The sequence below is a fragment of the Catharus ustulatus genome, chromosome 3 (genome assembly GCF_009819885.2).
Source record: "Catharus ustulatus isolate bCatUst1 chromosome 3, bCatUst1.pri.v2, whole genome shotgun sequence".
Lineage (NCBI taxonomy): Eukaryota > Metazoa > Chordata > Aves > Passeriformes > Turdidae > Catharus > Catharus ustulatus.
Genome location: NC_046223.1, coordinates 23,661,729 through 23,676,612, shown reverse-complemented (window position 1 = coordinate 23,676,612; position 14,884 = coordinate 23,661,729).

The window sequence follows — 14,884 nt, the reverse complement described above, 5'->3', positions numbered from 1 at the left end:
TTACCCAGTCAATGAAGAAAGTGCACAGGCATTAACTTAGTTCATGACCACCCTGGGGGCTCAAGGGGCCAAAGCTTGCAATGGAAGCAATGCCCTGTCCTAGAGTTTTGTTTTTCTCCATGTTGTCTTCCTCTGTTTCTTTAAACCACATTGTCTGGAGGTTTTTTTGCTGTCTTTATCCAAACAGCTCTGTTCTGCCTTTTGACTAGAGGTAGTTATTAAGTTTAAACATCTGCTCCTACACAGTTTTCAGCCTGCAACAAACCAAACTTGCACAATTTGTTTCTATTACAACATGTATTTTGAGTAGCAAACACCTAAATCTTTGCTGAGTGTTTGATCCAGAGGAGTTAGAGCCATTCCTAATCCTGGATCTACAGGCACCATTTCCACTGAATGGGGTGAAGAACAGAGTTTGCCTCCAGATGGTGCTAGGGAACAGGTGTGCAATAGTCAGAATATTCGTGTGATTCACTTCATGCTTATCAATCATGTCACTGGAGATGCCAAACATGTGATAGATAGCAGGTAGCCTTACATGTGCTTCCTGCTGCCTGTGTGCTGGGAACTCTCCCAGTATTGGTTGGAAATGAAATTACAGTAGTTTCACGAATACAAGCCGCACGGATTATAAGCCGCACTTCCGGTGCCTCAACAATGTTGCTGTCTTTGTCAATAGATAAGCCGCACCCCGAATATTAGCCGCACTTTCGTTCGTCGCGAGAATCCGTGCGCAGCTTTCACAAATTGGCCAATTAGTAACAGGATCGCGGCATAGCGGGCTTTACTGGCTCGGGGCGGGGCCAGGAAGGCTCGGCCCGCTCATGGTTGCTGACGGGGCCGGCCGGGTGGTGCTGCCGCCGCCGCCGGGCTCGCTGGCCCCCCTCTCCCGTCAGCACCGCCTCGCCGCTGCGTTTACGTACTCGCCCTGCCGGCGGGCCAGCCACTGCCGCCGCTGGCAGGCATACCGGCCGCCTCGCCGCTGCGCTGTTTACGTACTCGCCCTATCGGCGGGCCAGCCTCTGCCGCCACTGGCAGGCATACCGGCCGCCTCGCCGCTGCGCTGTTTACGTAGTCGCCCTGCCGGCGGGCCAGCCACTGCCGCCGCCGCCGGGCTCGCTGGCCCCCCTCTCCCGTCAGCACCGCCCCGCTGCCGCGTTCCCTAGCCCTGCCGGCGGGCTGCCGCCGCCCGGCTCGCCGACCGCGCCGCGTTCCCTAGCCCTGCCCGCCGCCGCCCGGCTCGCCGGCCGCGCCGCGCCGCGTTCCCTAGCCCTGCCGGCGGGCTGCCGCCGCCGGGCTCGCCGGCCGCCCCCTCCCGTCTGCACCGCCGCCGCGTTTCCTCGCCCTGGCCGGCACTGCAGGCCCCCGCACCGCCGGGCTCCCCCACGCTGCTGGCCCCGATTCTGCTGGGCTTCCCCCGCTGCCAGGCAGCCCCACCCGCCGGCCTTCCTGCTTCTGCCATGCTCCCCTGCACTGCTAGCCCCAGTTCTCCCGGGCTCCCCCGCCCTGCTGGCTCAGGCTCTGCCGCCCGCCCCCACACTGCTGGCCCCACCTCTGCCAGGCTTTCCCACCTCTGCCGGGGCCGGCCGGGCTCCAGCTTGGCTTGGGGCTGCCACGGGCTCTCACTTCCGTGTTGGCAGCTTTTAGAATTTTGTTAATGTATTAGCCGCCCCGGAATATTAGCCGCACTTCCGGGTTTCCACCAAAATTTTGGTCAAATTGGTGCGGCTTGTATTCGTGAAATTACTGTACATGAGGAGATGCTCCAGGTAAGAAGTTAGGCAACATCCAAATGTTTGCAAAGTTTTGACCTAATTGTTTTTCTCAGTGGAATCCCTAGCATTGGATGGAAACACAGATTTTGCAAAAAGGGGAAATATTAAGCAGTCTTCTCAAAATCCCTGTCTCTGCAGAGGGGTGGCATTGCTCTGGTTCAGCCTTAGCCTTGCAGTAGGATGATTCCTGAGTGTTCGAATCCCTTTTGCTGTGGCAGAAACCTTCCACACGCTCACATCCTGCAGCTCCAGTGTGGGCAGGGCAGTGCTGAGGAAGGACAGCCCCCTGTATTCCCTCCAGCAGCAGGCCTGGAGCTGCCTTTGGTGGTGCAGGAGGGTGGTTGAGGCTGGTGAAAGAGGCATGGATTTGCTTTCCCTGGGCCAGGAAGAGCTTGGCATTGCAGCAGCCATGGGCAGGGCAAGGCTGGCAGGGGGCCCATGGCAAAACAAACTGGCTTTGTCCTCTCCTTGGACCTGTGGCGCCGGAGCTAAGCCATGGAGTAGGTGACCTGGAGTTCCAGAAAAGGAAAATGCAGTGTCACTCCCACCCTGCCTTGGCATCCCTGACACATAACAAGGGTCAGAAGCAGCACCCTTTTCCCAATGCTGCAGGTTTGGCTGTGCGAGTTGTGCCCCAGTCCCTGCAGTCAGTGCTGGGAATAGGCAGCAGGCACTGGAAATAAAGCTGTTGCTCTGCACAGGAAACTCTTTAAGGTGCTCCCTCAGGACTGGTGGTAGTGCTGTGCAGTGAGGAGGAAGTGTGATTTCTGATATTGATCCTCAGCAGTCATTCTGTAACTTTACCCTAAAAGTGGGATTTAACAGAAAGCTTGGATTTCTGCCTCCATTGCCAGGCTAACACCTGGCCTGGAGAGGCTGGGGAAGGCAGGATGGCTTGGGGGAGCTGCGTGGCTGCATGCTGTGAAGCCCTCTATCCCCACAAAGGTTGGCCCTAGCAACACCAGTGTGTGGGCTGAACACTGCTGCAACCCTCTCAGGGTGTCTGGCTAAACCATGCCTTCCCACAGGTAACACAGGAGACTGAAGTGGCCAAGGATGTATTGGAGGAAGGACATAGTCCAAATTTAGTTTTTGAGAAAGTTAGTGGCAAGCCAAGTTTTCTTTTCAGCCATGTTATCAATTTTGGAGGCCACACACAGCCTAGGTGACCTCCATGTCAGAGAGAGGAATGGCTCAGATTGTCTGCAGCAGTGTGGAAAGTGGTAGGTCTCAATCTCCATCCTACCTTCAGCCATCAGCTTTCCTTGGGATGCCACAAACAGCAGATCTGATTGCACTTTGCAGGACTCCCCATGTCGTTTTACCTTGCAGAATGTACATGGAGTGATAAAAAACCAAGAGAAGGGTCTATGTGCTCATTGAAGCAGTCTTTGGAGGGCTGCAGCTGGATCATTCTCCCAGGAACTTTCTTCTGAAATTCGTTTTTAGCCATGGACTAACAGGGTCTGAATCTCCTGTAGTCTGGAGCAAAGTGCTCTGAGTTTTTCCAGAATGTGACATGGGAACAAGCGAGGAGATGGTGATGAGGCCAAGCAGACGAAATGCTGCTTATTCCTGCTGTTTATCATGATAAGAGTTTAGACAAATTGACTAAAGACTTACTGGACATGCTTCCAACAGACTCCTATGCAATGCATAGATAGTCTCGTAAGAGGCAAAAGCAAATAAATAAATGCAACTTTCATCACTTATGAAGTTCTGCTTTTGTTTGTTTTTTCATTAATGCAGGCTGGGGCCCAATAGTCTGTTCCCATTAGAGAGCAGGAAAGTGAATTTAGAAAGTCACTGGCTCAGCATAAAGCTTTATTGTTCTCCTCTTTTTGCTTTCTATATGCAGTACAAAGATACCACTGAGATCAAAGAAAGGATATTAATTGCCATAGCACCCAGTTGTCTCAACATTTTCCTTTTCAGCAGGTGGTTATCCATCTGTTCATTTTCCCTGCTGGGGTTGGCTTTTCAGTGTGAATCTCTTGGGGCATGGCATATAAACCCTGAGCACAGTGGGTGGTGTCCCAGCCATGCAGTGAGTGCCAAGTGCCTCCTCCAGGAGCTGGTGGATTTTTATGCCCCTTTGAGTACTGTGAATGACAGAACAATGAGAAACCATAGTGAGGATCATGGTCCTGATGAACTCTGGGGTAGGAGCAGATACCCACCTCCCCAAATGCTTGGTGCTGTGAGCAGAGAGATGCTGCTTGGTGCAAGCACAGGAGATCAGTGATCAGTGCCACTACCCTGCTCGGGTCTGCTGATGAAAACTGGGGTGGGGTCCCCTGAGGAAGCAGAAGTGATGAGGCACTGGAGTGCCTCTGAGGCATGGCACTGAGGACAAGGAGTCTGGAGGAGCATGTCCTACCAAAGTGGCAGAATCCAAATAAGTGGGTTTTGTCTGCAGTGTCTGGATGAGGCAATATGCCTTGTACCCTGTCCCCAAGCTGTGTGAGGCAGCTGTGTGGTGCCTGTGGGCAGTGGCCCAGGTGAGCCCAGCCTGCCATGGCAGAGCACTGGAGGTGCTGAGGCTGAACAAACCTTCAGCTGCCTCAATGACCATGAAGCAGCAGCGACATGTGGGGAAGTAGAGCCACATCTCTATGCTTTCCAAGTGCAGTGAGACATGGAAAAGTGACAGTATGGGCAGTGTGGCTGAACCCTGCTGCCCCAGGTATCACTAGGCAGCCAGGCTAGGTGTGCACACAGCCTGTGCCTGGGCTGGCTGTTAAAGCCTGCAGTGCAGGCAGAGCACTCCCCATCCTGCTCAGTCCCTCTCGAGCTGAGGAGCAGCAGAGCCCTCCCCGTGGCCACTGTCCTCTCCATCTGCTCCAAGGTCCCCGTGGCTGCTGCACTTCTTTCACCTGGGCTGCCCTGGCTGCCAGGGAACAGCAGCTGAGTGTCCCAGCCTCCTCAGCCCCCAAAGGTATCCTCAGCCCCCAAAGGTATCCTGATCCATCACTGGGCGTGCTGGGGTTCATCCCATCCCGAGCACAGCAGATGGGCAGTGCAGCACCACAGCCCAGGTGAGGTGCCCACATGTATTTTGTATTTCTGCATCAGTGTGGACACTGGGCTTACCTTGTCCAGTGCTCCCATATGGACTTTGGATTCGCTCTTTTGGCTGTGCCAGGGCTGTGTACTTTGTCACCCAAGAGTGCCAGCGCATGCTGGGTTCTTTGTTGGTGCCCAACCACACCTTAAAGTACATGATGCAACATTTCACAAGCAGCACAACCGATAATGCTTTTTTGCCCCTAGGACTTATAATCTCCTCATCACAGCAATCCTAATCTCCTACCCATGTCCTATGATGCTCCCATTACAGCCCAGCACTCCCAGTGCTGCATTCCCAGCTCCTGGTGTGTCTCCCTGATCTCTGTGATCTCTCTGTCATAGTACCACCAGCTCCTCCATGCACCATCTGGGCTCTGCCCTTTGCAGCACTTTGGCTTTCTTCTGTGACCTCCCTGTGATTCCCCATCTCTCTTCCATGGTGCCTCCTCCAGCCTGTTGGATTGTCATTTAGGCAAGATTAGTCTGGGTAGATCATATTGGGATAGCTGCTGGCATCAGACTCAGCATGACTCATCTTGGTGGCCTTGAGAGGGAATGGAGACAGTGCCACCTGCCTGTCCACAAACTCCCACAAAACCTCCTAGGGAGGTTTGTACTTCCAAGACCTTTATCTCTTTGCCAAATTTTGTTGACCATTGTCAAAACCTCTGAGTTGAGGATGTGGACTAAGGGGCAGCATGACCATGTTATATGAATTCCATAGGAATGTGTACATGGGATGCTGCATCTCCTGGGTGGAATCAGACCTGTTGCTTGGAACCTCCTAGGTCTGCTCAGCACTGGTGAACCTGTGAGCTGGACCTGGGGTTATCTAGCAGGAAGGTCTGTCTTTGTGAAGTGCACTGCCTGGAGAGGGCAGCTTTGAAGTGCTGATTGGCACTGGCTTTATTGCTATAAACATATAGAGAGAGCATTTTTGTGCTCAGATCATTTCTGGACACACAACAAAGGGTGAGGAAGCAAACAAATGGAGTGCTGTGGGAACAAGTTAAATGGAGCACCATGTGGGGAGTTCCAATCACAACATTACCAGATAACTTCCCATTTCTCTAGGGGTTATTATTCCTGCCTGGAAAAGTCAGGGTGGAAATTCAGCTCTGTACTACAGAGGACCTCAGTGCTGAGTTGAAGCATTGAAGTGCACATGCAGTGAGCTAATGTGGTGTATAATGTGCACAAGCGGATGTCAGCACTGTCCAAAATAATCCCTCCTGTGCTCCTGGTGAGTGCAGCACATCCATTGACAATCAAGGTCATTTAATAATGACATTGATAAATAATGACATTTGTCCAAAGATGGCAATTCTTCACCAGCACAGGCAGGCTGATGTTGTTGTTCCAAAATAGTTTCTTTCACTTTCTGTAACCCAGTGTGCAAGAGGCCAATCCACACACAGAGTCGAAGAATTTGATTTATTTACAGTTCTGTGCAGAAAGCAAATCCAAAACACAGCCCTTTACCAGCCACTTTGAGGAAAGCTAACTCAACCCCAGCCCAAACCAGCACAAATTGATGAAGGGTTTGGCTGAAAAGGCAGTGATTTGTGGGACTGGCCCTGAAGGTTGGTTCAACAAGACCTGTTCCCTGGCACTGACAACTGCCTTTCCTCTGGAAAGGACAGCACTTGGGACCAGGCTGCCAGAGATCTATTAAAAGGTTTCTGAGAGGTTTCTCAGCACTTAAAAGATGAGGCTCAGTTGAGTCAAATGATGAAGAAAGGGGCCTTTCTTTGCTCACTACCAGAGTTACCTGGACTAACATCCCTCCAGCCCCCTTTGAATCTAGCTTTTAATTCTGTTCTCAAAGGGCTGAGTAATTAGGTTATTCAGAAGCTGTCAGCCTCTGTCCTGGACAGTCATTCTCACGGTGTGCTTTTCAAGTTGTACAATAAGACAGTTTTGTGTCGTGGCTTTGTTTGCCATGGCTCAGCTGGTTTATTACAGGCCATGGAATCTGTCCTGCCCTTCAAGAAACACAAAGATGAAGCTGGTGGCCATTGGTGAGGTAATCTGCTCTGATTTCTGCAGAGCCTATGTGGAAACTGTCTGAAGCCAACTCATTGCAACCTTTGACTGCTTACACTCCTCTGCATGGATAGATATGAAATGAGTTGAGATGAAACCCCAAAACTTCATTTTCTTGGCTAAACATCCATGCAGGAGTAAAATAAAAATTGCAAAATTGCAAAATCCCACAAGGGGAGCATATTTATAGATGTCTGAAATGAAGACATTATAGGGAAAATACTGAAGCTCCTTTAATCTGTGCCAGGAGTGTTTTTGCAGCTGTTATCAAAATTTCTTGGTTTTTATTATTTGTACATTACTGTATTTCAAGGTTTGTTGTCTTTTGAAGAGTTCTGTCTTCTGCTCTGTTTCTTCTTTGGTAAAACCTTCTGGCTTTTTGTGTGGATTGGGCTGGACATCACGGATTGAGTCCATGCCTCAGCAATGTGAGGAGCAGCAGAGAGCCCTTGTGCAGCAGCTGGCACAGCCAAACAACTGGACTTGTCTGTAGGAGTCAGAAACTTTCCCAGGGTGTCTCCTTCACATGTGGGACTTTAACTAGGCTCAACACCTGTTTCCTGCATCACAGCTCCACAGGCAACCCCTAAAGAGCACTAGTGCTTGTTTTGAAGTTGTATCTAAGTGTTGAGTGGTTTAAGATGAAAAGATAGCCATACTTGTGAGCACTTACATCTAGGGGCAGAGTGTCTGCCAAAAGCAAACTAGAAAACTGTTCCTTTCCAGCTGTGCCTCTGATGAGGATGTGGGAGACATCCTCAAGATTTTCCTCAAGATTCTCCCAAAGGAAACTTCTTTTCATGGTTCCTCATCTCAGAGGCTCAGGGCTGCTAGTTAGTACAGACCTTGTAATATGAGGAATCCCAAAGTATGCTGAAAATTAGTGAAACAAGGGAGCAAGGAAAGCGCTGTAACTATGGGGGAGGAGTGGTGAAGGTAGTGGGGTGAAACAGCCACTGCCACAGCATTGCTCAGTACAGTGGGATTTATTTGGATTATGGAAGGAAGTATGATCTTGCAAGGTATTTTTTCTCCCTCTTTTAAACAGATATGTATATGCTAAATTTCACTCATCTGCTGGATAAAAACACATCCTTTCCACTCATTCAAAATAATATATTAAAATAAAACATGACAGAAGACAATAGGACAGAAAAAAGTGTCATGGAGCTGGAAAAGAGGTAGCTGAGCAATTGCAGCAAAGACTTTTCCTTATGTTTGCAAGTCTCACTGTGCTAACTGAAAAGGAGCCAACTGAAAAATGTGCCCATTACCAATCCTTTGGTGATTAGGAAGTTAATTTGGTGGTCCTTGCCTACCTACCTGAGGGAATCTCAGCAGCCATTTCACCATTTGGAGGGCAGGGTTAACAAATCCAGGCTCTGCATTTTTCAGTGGCTGTAGTGCTGCTTAAAGTCTTGGAGTGTTCTCATCCTGCTGTAAGAAAATTTGGTACGCAGGGTTTGGGTTGCTCAATCCTGCAGCCTGATCCCAACTCCCTGGCCTTCACATGTACACTGTGGAAGTTCAGGACATGCTGCTCCATAACTTTGCTGGCACACTGTCATCCTAGAAAAGGCACAAGCTGGTTATTATTTTCCTTTTTCTCTTGCTGTTATTTTTTCCCTCTTGCTATTACAAGGCTTGATCAGGTTAGTCCTTGCAGAGTTCCTGGAAGTCATTTCAGCAGGGTTATAATTGGATTGCACGAGCCTTGACCTTTTGCTCTCTCTTCCAACTATCATTTCCCACTATCTGAACCAATGTAGAAGGTAATACTTGCAGGGAAGAGGAGCTGGCTGGGGCTGCCACAAAACATATCAATGCCCATGTTTCCCTTTGGAGTGATAATGAGATACTGGGATTCTTTAGATTTTGGAAAAGAAAAAAAAAAAAAAAAAAGAGAAGTAACATAGCAGTTTGAAGCTAAGCCTCCTACAGGCTGTTGTTTTGAAACAAAACTGCCCATTTGGAAACTAGAGGCGCATTTATTTTTCAGTATTCAGCAGATAAAAGGAAACATTTCCATACTTTTTGAGGGAAAGCTCAGTATGACATTCTCAGTGAAACAGTTTTCTGTTTGTAAATAAAATAAAATTTCCCAAACATCTAGATATCCTCAGTTCCTCAAAAAAACGCAACCTCTCCCAAGCCAACCCCTTGTCAGGGAGCAGTGGGAGCTTCACTTTCACCACAGTCCATCCCAACTTCACCCAGCTCTGTTCCTGCCCCAGGCTCTGGCTGCTCTGTCACCTCTCCCTGGTCCGAGGAAGGGGAACAAGGCCTTTTCCTCCAGCACTTCCAGACATTTATCCTGGCAGTAGCTGAGCTGACAGGAGAGTCACCAAGACTGCCAAACCTGCCTAGGCAATCTGAGCTCTCCCTATCCCTTCACTTAGGCTGGGAGGAGGGATGCAGGGATGTTTCTGAGCACAGAGGTCTGAGGTCTTAAGGCACACAAATACTCTGTTCCTGTGTTTGCAGTTCATTGGAAATATAGGATTATCTCCAAGGGCTTAAACAGTCTGAATGCCATTCTGGCAGAGCTGGGACGTATTTTGCATGTGGCTGTATGGATTGCTGTAGTGAGACTGCTTCTCATGGGCCATTCTCTCATGTTTATTTTCCTGGCTGCACTGGTGCAGATAAGAATAAATGGCCCCAAGTTGCACCAGGGGAGATTTAGATTGGATATTAAGAAAATCTTCTTCACTGAAAGGGTTTTTGAGTGTTGGAACAGGCAGCTCAGAGAAGTGCTGGAGTCACCATTGCTGGAGGTATTTAAAAGACATGTAGATGTGGCACTAAGGGACATGGTTTAGTTATGGACTTGGCAGTGCTGGGTTAACAGTTGGAATTGCTGATCTTAAAGGTCTTTCTTTTCCAAAATAAATTCTGTCATCCCATATTTAAGAGCCACAAGACAAACAATTTTAGGTCGACACTCCAGCTGTCAGACTGATACCACATGGCTGCTGCTCCAGTGAAACACCCTGCTGAATGCATTTGTGGACACCTCAGGGATGTCAGGTGCTGGGTGACTGCTGGAGGTGCTGAGTGCCCCCCATTCCCTGTGCTGAGCTGGTCAGTGTGCAGGTGGAGGTGGGAGCAGGAGGCCAGGCTCTCCTCTGCTCTCTAAACATCTGGATGAAGTAGATGTTGTCACATACAAAAAGTTCTACGTGCTGGCACAGGAGCTGCCCACTGTCTGTGGCTGATGTGAGCACTAAGTTTGTCTCCTCTGACAATAAAAGAGATGGAATTTTCTGTGAAAGGTTCTGGGTTTGCAGCTAATCTGAAATAATTTATATCTTGTAGCTGTGAGGTAAAAGACTACAGATCAAAGGGGTCTTTGGAGAACACTTGGAGTGCTTTCTCAACACATGAGCTCCAACAAGAGTTCCTGGTGTCTGTCTGTCTGACTTCCTGTTAAAATGATTAAGGTTGCTGGAATGTCAATGCATTTTCCATAATGTACTATCACAGCTAGGGTCTTGGGCAAGAAACTTTTATTGTTACTCAGTCTAAACAAACAAAAAGTCCTGCTGTTTTTTAGTTAAGCTGAGGTCAGCCAGCATCTTCCCCATCGAATGCATGCAGGCCTTTAAAGGCTCTCTTCCTGCTGATAACCTCTTCAGAGAGAAACTGGGAACTTCAAGCTGTTACTAAATATATGGTTTTCCTCAACAGTAAAAGTAGCAATGTTTCTCAAGCTTGGGTGAGCAATCTGTCTCTAAAACACATTTTCATACCAGGCTCTTAGTGGCTCACATGTCCCTTCCATTTAATTTCCAAAGACTCTGCCTGCACAGACCAGGCAGGTGAAGTGCAATGAATAGGCAGGGAAAAGGAGTTACACTGTGGTGCTTCTCCAACCCCTCCTGTTCCACAGCCCCCTGATGGTGCAGGTTGATGTCACTTAATCTCTGTCACAAAAGAGCTTTTTGCTTTTCTTTTAGTAAGGGAATGACCCCAAGACATCAGGATTGCCTGACAGCACATTGCTGTGCTGGTGTATCAGTGCAGGGAATCTGTGATTTAACACTGAAAATGCCTCCAAGCCTTTCCCCAAATTTAAAAACCTTCCAGTGAACGAGTGCTGATCAAAAATGAGAATGTTCATCTACGACAATCCTTTTACAGATCATGCATTTTATCAATTTATTTTTTGTGGGCATATACACTTTTCTTACTTTGTATAGAGGATTCAGATTGAAGTTACATTTTTTGTAATGTATGAAGAGCCCGTTAATCTTGGAGAATAAGAACCCAATAAATTTTGTCAACCATGTTTGTTGACATGATTACTTTTTTGGATTAAAAATTTATTTAGTGTCTGTAATTTTTCCCCTGCCTGCTTTGGTAGGAAACTCAGGGGTAAAAATCCATTACATATATGAAATTGATAGCTAGCTACAAAAACAAAAGCAGATGGCAGCCAAGCAGAAGTACCAGATGGACATTTCTGCATCTTTTGTACAGTTCGAAACACCCAGGAACACAAATTTCTATTGTTTACAGTACAGAAGTTAATTACCCATATTTCAAAATGCAGAACTTTTCTCTGATACTTTACAGTGCACTTATATATTCCTGTAAATACATCCAAAAACTGAACCAAGGTCATTGGCAAACATGCCTACAGTGGGCAGTCATATTCCCAAACTGTGGTGGCCAGGCAAACTCCTGGAGCTACAAACGAGTTTCAGACAAGTGCCTTGAGTAGAAAATGCTATTTCTTCAGTTGTGGGGAGACTGGGAAAATGTAGCTGGAATGAGGACTGCACAGGAGGAAGAGGATGTTTACCTTTTCCCCTGTGTTCTCTCTGAGCTTTCCACCAAGGTATTTCTGCAACTACTTTATTTCAAGTCCAGCTTATTGAGGTTTGTTTAACATCCAGCTAAAATAGTTCATTTCTAGCTCAGTTGGAACTTCAGATCTTTTGTTCTGAAATCCCTTTCTTGAGCTGCTGTGCTTTTCTTGTTTAAACAACTCATCTGGGAGACAAGGACCCGGTGCACTCCTGTCATGTAGGTTTTCTCTGTATGGAGAGGTCAGCTTTTGCATTGCAAATCATAACCAAAAATAAAGTTTATTTATTTTCCTTGCATACTGACATACAGGGTTTGAAACATTAAAACCAGAAGATCTGGAAGTCTTAACTGTGTGTCTGATGTACATAAAATTTCTAGGGCTGTTTTAGAATTGCTGGACTTTTGGCAAGATTCTACATTCTCCATTTCAGACTCCTAACCTTGGCCTCAAGTTTTTGAAACATGGATTGACTTGTGGGGTTTTTATGGGAGGCTTAGACACCATTTTGAGGTGGGGAAAGGAAGACAAAACTAGGAATTGCTGTAACTGAGATAACCTGGCTAGGGGTGTCCAAAATCTAGTAACACCATGAAAGCAACACTCTACAGCTGAGTTTCCTGTATTTTGTGAAATGCCCTGGATTGAAACAAAAAGGCTCCTTCTGAGCCATTTTTTTTGTACAAAGATGCAGTACCTGCAAGATGAAATTTTAGTTTCAAAATAATTGTGAAGATGCACTCTTCTTTCAATGGTACATATGCTACAGAAGGAACAGCAACACTCCTGCAAGTAAGGATTTGGCATTTCTAATTGCTTTTTAACCTTTTCCAGCCAAAAAAATTAAGTGTTAGGTCCCTGCCTGACTTTTGGAATTTGGATACAAGAAAATAATTTTTGTGGAGTAAATTAGTATCACTTACTTCCCAGTGACTGCCTGATCCGTAAGAGGTATTTTGGCCTTTTCACACCATTCATAAAATAACTTTGTTACTGCTTGGGTATGAATGAGAAATTTCAGGCTCTATCCCAACAGGAGTACTCAGGAGAGCCTAAACTTTCAGTTAGAGGGTAAATTTAAAACAGGTAGCAGCAATATTAAGCTGAACCGTGCTATCAACCTTGACATCAGTGTTCTGTTTTTAACTTTATAAATTGTCCATGAAATGTAGAAATCTACATTTTAAGTGAACTGCTGCAATGGATGTTTCTCATGGGGTAACTTTCTCTTGCTGGGCAACTTTGTCGTTTGTCCTGTTTTTGAACAAATGGCTATAAATCAGAAGCAATGCTTGTGAAACCTATGAAATACAGCAGGAGTTAAATAGCAAAGTTTTGCCTTCATGTTGTCAATTTGGTCCACCTCTTCCTTTCTTTTCTAGGAAGGTACTTCTGGAGATACATGGATGCAAATGCATTGTTTGTACCTGTTGAAAATCAAACTGGTGTGGTTTCACTGAGACCAGTGCAGTGCAGCAAGGATGGATTTGCCCCTGTGCTGATCTGTTGCACACAAACGTGCTTCTTTCTGGAAGAAGTCTCCTCCTGCGAGCTTGCCTGCATCCACATCCCCTTTTGTTTTCTCTAGAGTTCCCTGGTGTCCAGTTACAACTTCCGTGCAGGAAGCACATGACACTGAGTGTGCAGAGCCATTGGGTGCACGGGGAGACAGATGATGCTCTGTGGGCATGATGAAACCCAAGATGTGCCGGCCCTTCTTAGCATGGGATGAGCTGGAACCTTTCCCCGAGGGTGTTAGCTGGCAGCAGCTCTGCTGTAAGCACGGAAAGGAAGAATGGGAGGGACTGGGAAAGTAGGGAAAGGAAGAATGGGAGAACAAAACCCATTCTCCTCTGTTTTTAAGGAGTAAATGTTGCCTCTGGATGGACTTTTGAAATCATCCAAAATTCAAAGAGAAAATATGTTAAATGAAGTAATACACAAATGTTTGTACCTTCTTCCAAAAGAACAAGAATCACTTAGGATGCTAATGCTACACCTATTTCACATAGCCAAAGTGCCACAGCCCTTTCCCTGACCCCAAGGGCAACCCACAGATCATGAGGGGCTAGTGCTGCAAGTACTGGCATAGACAGAGTCTCAGCTGTGTTTTCAGTACATAATGTGTAATATGGACATGCATTCCTAAAGGGAAAGCCTGCTATTCTGTTGCTTTGATAATGTTTGTTTCAGTTCCCACTATTCTTCTTCCTCTTGAGGTCCTGTTTTTAAAAAAGCTCCATTGCTACTGTACTTAGAACAAGTCAGGCAGAGGAACTGAGAGAAATTCACCAAGCATCTGATCTTACAGAGGAAAACTAAAAATAAATCAGGCTAGTTTTTAGGCATGAAGGAGAGAGGCAAGAAGGGCCTGAATCTGACATAGGTAACTTTATTTTTAAAGAGCAGATTTCTTGTACACACCTCTTACCTGCAAATGCAGGACTACTTGCAGTAGTCTCTAAAATTCCATGGTGCCTGCAATCATCACTATTGTTGCTCACCTAAGTGCTCAGGGAAAGCAAACAGCCAAATTAATAGTTTGAAGCATGTGTCCATATTATTATCCATACTGTAAATAAGGTCAGGAACTGTGGCTTACATAGGTCAACTGGTCTTGAGTAAAATACCAACTCCTAATTAGTGAGGCTACTTAAGACTGGTGGCTAAGTGTATCCACAGCCCAGACAGATGTGATTAGGCTCTGACATACCCATGAACAATGCGCAGTGTGTTTTTTGCTGAACACATTCCAAATTATTTCCCACAGAAACCAGTAAAATACTATTAACATTGTTAGCAAACTTAAATATTTCTGTATTTTGTTATTATGTTTTGGAGAACAATCTGTCTCTTTATTAGGGGACAGTGCCTGCATCAGCAGAATTACAAACTCCAACAGGAGTGGCCAGACACGGACTGAGCAGGGTTTGGGGGAAGATTGCTTACTGAAGTGCTATCTACCCACCTCTGCACATGAGCCAGACTGCCAGCTTTCTGGGGTATGTGTCAAATCAAATCTCAGAGGTTGAGTGGAAACAAGGAATGTTTTGCCTGAGGCTCCGGAGGTAATGAAAGACTGGGGTGGATGCACACGCCCTGATAATGCACTGACTGTACCCTCTGCTACAATTTTGGCCTCAGTCCCTACCCAGCCATCTCTTATCACTTCAGTACATTT